This window comes from Arachis ipaensis, chromosome B02, assembly GCF_000816755.2.
Source record: "Arachis ipaensis cultivar K30076 chromosome B02, Araip1.1, whole genome shotgun sequence".
NCBI classification, from domain to species: Eukaryota; Viridiplantae; Streptophyta; class Magnoliopsida; order Fabales; family Fabaceae; genus Arachis; species Arachis ipaensis.
This window is the reverse complement of record NC_029786.2, coordinates 99,359,761-99,369,637: the sequence shown is the minus strand read 5'-3', so window position 1 is coordinate 99,369,637 and position 9,877 is coordinate 99,359,761. Positions and strand designations below refer to the sequence as shown.

General features: G+C 34.4%; 1 long non-coding RNA gene across 1 annotated transcript; it reads left to right on the top strand.

Annotated features, from left to right (window-relative positions):
- LOC110268091 lies at positions 3,727 to 6,215 on the top strand. The gene is made up of 3 exons (XR_002356145.1): positions 3,727 to 4,036; positions 6,094 to 6,097; positions 6,205 to 6,215. It is a non-coding gene; the product is annotated as an uncharacterized LOC110268091 (long non-coding RNA).

The following is a 9,877-nucleotide window of genomic DNA, read 5'->3' as shown; positions in this document are numbered from 1 at the left end:
CCATGCCTCGAATGTGCTCCTGCAGCAGCAGTATCAAGAAAAAGGATTTAAAAAATATTCTGAGTTAATTTCTTGTCTTCTTGTTGCTGAACGCAAAAATGAGTTGCTTTTAAAGAATCACGAAGCGCGCCCAGCTGGCGCCGCCCCATTTCCTGAAGTAAATGCGGGAAATCATTACCCCAGAAGAGGTAAATGGCAAGGTTTTAATAACAAGAAAAATTGTGGAAGGAAAAAGAATTATGTTCAAAAGAGAGGATCTCACCAGAAGTGGGATAAAGAAAAAAATATTGGGCCGAATAAATCAATAGAGGATAAATATTTTCCTTGTGGTGGAAAGGGCCATTGGTCACGTACCTGTCGTACCCCAAGGCAACTAGTCAATCTTTACCAGGCATCTTTGAAAAAGGATGACAAAGAAAAGGAAACAAATTTTGTTTCAAATGATGTTGAAAATTCCACCTCTCATTATGATGTATCTTATTTCTTTGAGGACTCTAAAGGAAATATTGGTCATTTGATCAATGATGGAATAGTTTAATATGTGAGATTGTTAAGTATCCATGTAAATAAATAATGTAAAGAACTTATTGTTAAGTTTTATTTTCTATGTGTTTAAGTTTCAAATATGATGTATATAAATAATGAAATATTAATGTTTATGAATTTTGAAATCATTAAATGTGTCATGTTTTAAAATAAAATTTTAGTATATGATATTATTTTTATGTGCAGTATTTCTTAGAAAAATAATTCCAATCAAGTATTCAATTTAAACTGTGCATACTACTCATTTTATTATTATTTGTCTTTGAAGAAAATGGCAAAGATATGTAATGAAGATGTATGCCTTGCGGATAGTGCAAGTTCGCACACTATTCTTAAAAGTGATATATATTTTACTCATCTTGTGCCAAAAGAAGAATGTGTTAATACTATTATTGGCTCAGGCAATGTGATTGAAGGCTCCGGAAGAGCTACAATTTTGTTTCCCGGAGAAACAAAATTTATAATAAATAATGCACTGTTGTCTACCAAGCCTGGAAGAAACTTGTTGAGCTTTAAAGATATTCGCCGAAATGGATATCATATTGAGACTATGAATGAGGGAAGTCATGAGTACTTATGTATCATAACTCATGATTCAAATAAAAAGGTAATATTAGAAAAGTTGCCCTCACTTTCATCTAGGTTATATTATACCAAGATTAGTGCAATTGAATCACATGCCACTGTAAACCAGAAGTTTACTAGCCCAAATGATTTCATAATTTGGCACGACAGATTGGGTCATCCGGGAACAACCATGATGAGGAGAATTATTGAAAACTCCCATGGACATTCACTAAAGAACCAGAAGATTCTTAAAACTAGTGAATTTTGTTGTGCTGCATGTTCTCAGGGAAAGTTAATTTTAAGGCCATCACCAGTAAAGATTGGATTTGAGTCCCCTGAATTCCTAGAAAGGATTCAAGGTGATATATGTGGACCTATTCATCCACCATGTGGATCGTTTAGATATTTTATGGTCCTAATAGACGCATCTTCGAGATAGTCACATGTGTGCTTATTATCTTCTCGCAACCTAGCGTTTGCGAGATTACTGGCTCAAATTATTCGATTAAAAGCACAATTTCCAGAAAATCCAATCAAAGCAATTCATCTTGATAATGTTGGTGAATTTACTTCCTAAGCTTTTGATACTTATTGTATGGCTAATGGAATAAGTGTTGAACATCTAGTAGCTTATGTTCACACACAAAATGGGTTAGCAGAATCACTTATTAAACGCCTCCAATTAATTGCTAGACCCTTACTTATGAGAACAAATCTCCCAACGTCGGTTTGGGGCATGCTATTTTACATGCCGCAACACTTATTCGTTTGAGGCCAACGAGTTATCATCAATTCTCTCCTATGCAATTAGCTTTTGGCCAGCAGCCAAATGTTTCCCATTTAAGAATATTTGGGTGTGCAATATATGTTCCCATTGCACCACCCAATTGCACCAAAATGGGACTCCAAAGAAAATTGGGGATATATGTTGGATATGATTCCCCCTCTATAGTGAGGTATCTTGAGATACAAACTGGAGATGTATTTAAAGCCCGGTTTGCGGATTGTCATTTTGATGAATCAAAATTTCCAACATTAGGGGGAGAGAATAAGCTTCCTGAAAAGGAACTTAATTGGAATGCATCATCGTTGATGCATTTAGATCCTCGATCAGGGCAATGTGAACTAGAAGTTCAAAAGATTATACATTTGCAAAGAATAGCAAATGAATTGCCTGATGCATTTTTCGATACAAAGAGGATAACCAAATCATATATACCAGTGAAAAATGCCCGACTTCGAATTGATGTCCCAGTGGGACAAATTGCCACCGAAGTAAATACACGCCAGAAGCGTGGCAGGCCTGTCGGTTCCAAAGACAAAAATCCTCGAAAGCGAAAAGAGGTAAATACTATTTCTGTTGGAAAAGACATAGTAGAGACACCTGCAGTTGTCCAAAATTCTGATATAATTTTAACGCCAGAAGACGTTCAGGTACCTGAAAATTGTGAAAATGACGAGATCTCGATAAATTATGTCTTTACAGGAGAGAAATGGGATCGAAATAAGACAATTGTCAATGAAATATTTGCATATAATATGGCATTAAATATCATGTATGAAATTAATGATCTTGAGCCAAGATCAGTCGAAGAATGTCGACAAAGAAATGATTGGCCAAAATGGAAAGAAGTCATGAAGGCTGAGTTAGACTCACTTACAAAACGTGAAGTCTTTGGACCTGTAGTCCGTATACCAAAAGATGTAAAACCTGTTGGATATAGGTGGGTATTTGTGAGAAAACGAAATGAGAAAAATGAAGTTGTGCGCTATAAAGCCCGACTTGTGGCACAAGGTTTTTCACAAAGACCCGGTATAGATTAGGAAGAAACGTATTCCCTTATAGTGGATGCAATAACATTGCGTTATTTAGTCAGTTTATCTGCATATCATAAACTGCATATGCATTTAATGGATGTGGTAACAGCCTACTTATACGGCTCATTAGATCGGGATATCTATATGAAAGTCCCTGAAGGACTAAAGATATCTAAACCATACAATGAATATTCACAAGGGTTATACTCAGTCAAATTGCAAAGATCTTTATATGGTCTAAAGCAATCTAGACGAATGTGGTATAATCGTCTTACTGAGTATCTGGCCGAAAACGGTTTCAGGAATGATGATATATGCCCGTGTGTTTTCATAAAGAAAAACTGCATCTGGATTCATTATAATTGCTGTGTATGTTGATGATTTAAATATCATTGGAACTCCTGAAGAAATTCCAACAATTATAAAAAATTTTAAAAGAAGAGTTTGAGATGAAAGATCTTGGAAAGACTGAATTTTGTCTCGACCTGCAGATCAAGCATATAAAAAATGGGATCTTTATTCATCAAACAACATACATAGAGAAGATATTGAAAAGATTTTATATGGATAAGTTGTTAGGAAATTATTTGATTTCCTAACTTATTTGTGGGCAATACATATATTAATTATAATCACAAATTATGCTATTTCAAATTAAATGACTTATATAATGATAATCTCATTTATTATTTTAAATGCTAATTGAATAAATCATTATTACTTTTGATTTGGAATTAAATGAGAATAAAACCGGATATTATCTTTTGTTCCTTAGATAATTATCTTTTTGGATTTTAGATATATTATCTTTTGGGCCTTAGATACTATTTTATTTGGGCTTAAGGGTTTAATGGGTGCCATGCTCAAATATAAATAGACCTTCAGGGTTTCGATCCCCAATATACCAAAGTCGCATTTGTTGTTCTTTCCCCATCAAAAGAGTTGCAATTCAGCCACCTAGAAATACAGAAGGCTTCAGTTGAGGAAGATCGAAAGAACCACAAGATCCAAACTCTTCCGATCGTATGATTCATGTTTATAAATTCAGGTACGCTTCCGCATTATGATATGATATATTTTTGATGATTCAATATGAATGATCTGGGTTATGAAAATTAATTTATTCTAACAAGTGGTATCAGAGCCATCCATAATTTAATCATCGAAAATATTCAGTTTTATTTTTTTAATTACTGAATTGATATATGGATCGATGTATATATGTTTCTCATTACGTTACGATGTTACATATATAAGAATATATGTATATATATTATATTTGTGCGACTGTGTGGGTTAGTGTATATGTATTTAGTATTGTTCCACATATACAACGTAACATATCGCCGTTTTGGTTGCTTTTGAATATATATGTGTATATATACTATCCATCATTTATATATATCATTATTTGGTTATACTTTGAGGATATATATGGTTACGTATATATATTTTATGAGAAGGTCTGCCTTTTATTTAGTTTGGCAGATTTTTTTTTTATATAATAAACAGTAAATTGATTTTTTTTTTAAATAGAAAATAAAGTATTGTTAAACTTTTATATTTTTGATTAATTATACCCACTAATTTTATAAAGATTAATTTTAATCTTAATGGATCGAGAATTTTTGGCATATGAGTTATAATCATATTTTTTTAAAGGTCTAAAAAGACACCATTAAGATTTAAATCATTTTGCGATTTAAATATTTTTTTTTATTGTTGCATAAGTAAACTAGTAACAATTTGGATCAGTATACCCATCTATTTTATAAAGATTTGATTTTGAAATAAATTGATTGAACATTATGCTGTCAAAGTAGCCTCTTTTGTGAAAATTGATTTATTTAAAACATTAAGAATATGGTGATATGTAATTCATGCGAATATTGGTCGGCCCAAAGGAAGGTCTATATTTGGCCGAATTACATACGCATATTGATAGTAAATACATGTTTGGGTATAACTAATTAAGAATAAAGTAATATTTATTATTTATGCGAACAATAATCGGCCCAAAGGAAGTTTATTGTTTGGCCAAATAATAAGCATTGCACACTTCTCTTTATTTTCTATTAATTATGCGGTCAATAGTCGGCCCAAAGGAAGGTTATTGTTTGGCCAATTAATAGAAAATATATGCGGTAATAAATAGGTTGCGAAGTTTAAGTTTCTATGTGTGCATTAAGTCGGTCCAAAGAAAGACTTAATGTGTGATAGAAATTTTGACAATATTTGATTACTGCAATGAGAGTATCACTTACAGTTAATTTTTCTATCCAAAGATTAAAAATTAATGTTGTGCTGGATATCTCAATATGGATTTTTACCCATTAATTAACTAATATTTACTGCATGTTCTTTTGTTCTAATCCAGAAACTATGGCTTTAGCTACCAATGTTTCTGCGCAAATTAGCAGTATTCCTATGCTGAATGGTTCAAACTTTAAAGTTTGGAAGGATACCGTGGAGATTGTCCTCGGTTGTATGGATCTAGATATAGCTCTTCGAGAGGAGAAACCCACTTCCACTCCGGAAAACCTCAATGAGGTTAAAATAGAGAAGTGGGAGAGATCTAATCGAATGAGCATTATGATCATGAAACGCTCAATTCCTGAGGCGTTTCGGAGCTCAATTACTGAGGATAAAGATGCCAAACAGTTCCTGAAAGATGTTGAAAAATTCTTTACTAAGAATGAAAAGGCGGAGGCAAGTAGCCTTTTGAGAAAACTTGTCTCCATGAGGTATAAAGATAAAGGGAACATAAGGGAGTACATTATGGAAATGTCTCATCTTGCTTCAAAATTGAAAGCACTAAAGTTAGAGTTATCTGAAGATTTACTCGTGCATTTCATTTTGATTTCCCTTCCTGCATACTTTGGGCAATTCAAAGTGAGTTATAACACTCTGAAAGACACTTGGTCCTTAAATGAGCTTATATCTCACTGTGTGCAAGAAGAAGAGAAGCTACAGCAAGATAAGACTGAAAGTGCTCACATAGCTTCATCTTCTCAGTATAAAAGAAAGCGTAATACCACTGCGAATGTGCCTTCTTAGCAGAAAAAGGCTAAGAAACAGTATCAAGTTTCAACCTGTTTCTTCTGTAAGAAGGTGGGACACATGAAGAAAGATTGTACCAAATATGCCACATGGCGTGTAAAGAAAGGTATAATTCTTATTTTCGTTTGTTCTGAGACTAGTTTAAGTTATGCACCTGTTGATACTTGGTGGGTAGATTCTGTTACTACTACTCATGTAAGTGTTATTATGCAGGGTTGCCTGTGGAGCCGACCGCCAAGTGATGCTGAAAGATACATCTATGTGGCAGACGGCAATATAGTTGCAGTCGAAGCTATAGGAATCTTTAGATTATGTTCCATGAGTGGATTTTATTTGGATTTATTAGAGACATTTTATGTACCGTCATTTAGATGGAATTTGGTTTCTGTTTCTCGTTTGGACAAATCAGGTTATTTTTGTTCGTTCGGAGAAAATAAAGTCAATCTCTTCTATAATTCGAATAATATTTGCTCTGGTCATTTGGTGGATAATCTATATAGGCTTGACTTAAATTCCTATAATAATGAAATACTGCAAATAGGTACAAAATGAAAACTAAATGAGAATTCGGCATCATTATGGCACAAACGCCTAGTTCACATCTCTAAACAGAGAATTCAGAGACTCGTGTCGGATGGAATTCTTGGACACCTAAATTTGGCGGACTTTGAAGTCTGCATTGAGTGCATAAAGGGAAAAGGACAAACGAAAGGAAATTAGGTGCCGAGAGAGCTAAAGATGTCTTAGAACTGATACATACCGATATATGTGGTCCATTCCCTACTGTCTCTTGGAATGGACAACGGTACTTTATTACGTTCATAGATGATTACTCTCGTTATGGGTATCTATATTTAATTCATGAAAAGTGTCAAGCCTTGGATGTTTTCAAGTCTTTCAAAGCTGAAGTTGAACTTCAACTTAGAAAGAAAATTAAAACTGTCAAATCTGATCGTGGTGGTGAATACTACGGAAGATATGACGGTTCAGGTGAGCAACGTCCCGGGCCTTTTGCTCTTTTCCTAGAGGAGTGTGGTATTGTTCCGCAATACACCATGTCAGGCAAACCTAGCATGAATGGTGTTGCAGAGCGAAGGAACCGAACTCTTAAGGACATGGTGAGAAGTATGATTAGTCATTCTTCCTTGCCTGAATCACTCTGGGGAGAAGCCTTAAAGACCGCAGTGTACATCCTTAATAGGGTGCCAAGCAAAGCAGTTAACAAAACCCCATATGAAATTTGGACTGGAAAAAGGCCCAGTATAAAGTATTTGCATATTTGGGAATGTCCAACTGAGGCGCGACCATATAGGCCGCATGAAAGAAAATTGGACTCAAAGACAATTAGTTGCTACTTTGTTGGTTATACTGCGCGTTCACGGGGGTACAAGTTTTACAATCCTGCATCAAGGTCTATTTTTGAGACGGAAAATGCGAGATTTCTTGAGGATGTTGAGTTTGGGGGGGAAGGAAATATTAGGAAAGTTGCTTTTGATGAGGATTCTATAACTGACAATGATCAGGTCTTTGTACCTACTATTGTTCAAGACACAGTTATAGTACAAGAGCACAATGAGAATCCTACTGTAGATCCAGTTACAGTACAAGAGAACAATGAGAATATCGTTGTTGCTCAAGATACTGCTACAGCACAGAAAAATAATGAGAATTTTTCTCAATCCCAACCCATACAGCAAGCTCAACAACCTCAAGAAGTGTCATTAAGGAGATCTAATAGAAAAGGAGAAAATCCATCTATGGTCTCAAACAAGCTTCCCATCAATGGTATCACAAGTTTCATCAAGTCATTACCTCGTACGGTTTTGAGGTACAATAAGTCAGCAGTACTATACTCCAATAACAATAAGAGCTTGACAAAATCGAAGCATACAGACATCAAGTTCTTAGTTGTCAAGGAGAAAGTTTAAGAAAAAAACAGATTTCCATAGAACATATAGGAACAGAGTATATGCTAGCAGATCCATTACCAAGGGATTGACCCCTAAAGTTTTTCATGAGCACACTGCTCGGATGGGTTTCAATATTTGTGATGCCTTGGTTTAGTGGGAGTTCATGCTATATGTCCTATGACAGATATTGAATTATTTTTCTGCAGAATTAAGTTGATGGTTTATTTCATGTTATGTGAAATGTTTATTTTGTAATATTTGTATTGTGTTTGATCTCAATAAAGTTGGACCAGCTGGAAATAGGCATGCATGAGATCACTTGGCATGTAATTTCCATATTACTCATCCAAATTTGATCTATGTCGTTAAGTATATTAGGATGGTGATTGACGTGGTTTAGTCACGGCATTTAATGTGATAAAAGCTGTCTTCCGATCGTATGATTCATGTTTATAAATTCAGGTACGCTTCCGCATTATGATATGATATATTTTTGATGATTCAATATGGATGATCTGGGTTATGAAAAGTAATTTATTCCAACATAAGTCACATCCTTTGAGTCCCCAATGATCGTAAGGTCTTTGGATGTGAAAAAGGATCAATTCCGTCCTAAAGAAGAAAATGAAGATATCATTGGTCCTGAAGTACCATATCTTAGTGCCATTGGAGCGCTAATGTATCTTGCTAATAATACGCGACCTGACATATCATTCGCGGTGAATTTACTAGCAAGGTATAGTTCCTCTCCAACCAGAAGACATTAGAGTGGAATCAAGCAAATCTTTCGATACCTTCATGGAACGGTTGATATGGGATTGTTTTATCCCTATGGATCCGAGTCACAATTAGTTGACTATGCAGATGCTGGATACTTGTCTGATCCACATAAAGGGAGATCTTAAACAGGATACCTTTTCACATATGGTGGTACAACTATATCATGGAGGTCAACAAAACAGACGATTACTGCAACATCCTCTAATCATGCCGAAATACTAGCGATACATGAAGCTAGTCGCGAGTGTTTTTGGCTCAGGAGTTTGATCCAATATATTCTGTCATTATGTGGACTGATTGATCATAAGATAGCTCCAACTGTCCTGTTTGAAGATAATACAGCATGCATTGCTCAACTTAAAGGCGGATACATCAAAGGCGATAGAACAAAGCATATTCTCCCAAATTCTTCTTCACTCATGATCTTCAAAATCAAGGGACAATTGATGTCCAACAAATCCGCTCAAGTGACAATCTGGCAGATTTATTCACAAAGTCACTCCCAAAATCCTCCTTTGAAAGATTGGTATATGAGATTGGGATGTGCCGATTGCGAGACATTAAATAATGTTGACAAGAGGGGGAGACTGTACTCTTTTTTCCTTGGTCAGGTTTTTTTCCATTGGATTTTTCTTGACAAAGTTTTTAATGAGACAGTCCTCATCACAAAGGATTTTGTACTCTTTTTCCTTCACTAAAGTTTTTTCCCATTGGGTTTTCTTTAGTAAGGTTTTAACGAGGCATAATCCTAAATAGTCATCTAAGAGGGAGTGTTGTGATAAGAATACTTTATCACACCTTACGTGGATGCCCATTTTCCATGATATATAGTTTCTCAAGGATGACTTCATTTAATATGAAGTTGAAAAAGCTACCTCATATACGTGTATAAATAGAGGCTTAAGCCTCTAACAATTACACACAAACAATAATACAAATACAAAATTTTCTCTCTCTTTCTACGTACAAAGTTCTTTTCTATTCATATACTACAACATATAATATTAGTAGATATATTAATCATCCTTATTATATTAAAATAGTAATCATTGTGAATATTATTATTAAAGCTATCTAATTATATTACATTATTTTATAATTACATCTTTCTTATTTATTTAGTTGTTTTACAACAATTATTCCAATAATTTTAATTATTAATTTTAATTATAATATATATTAATTAAAACCATCAG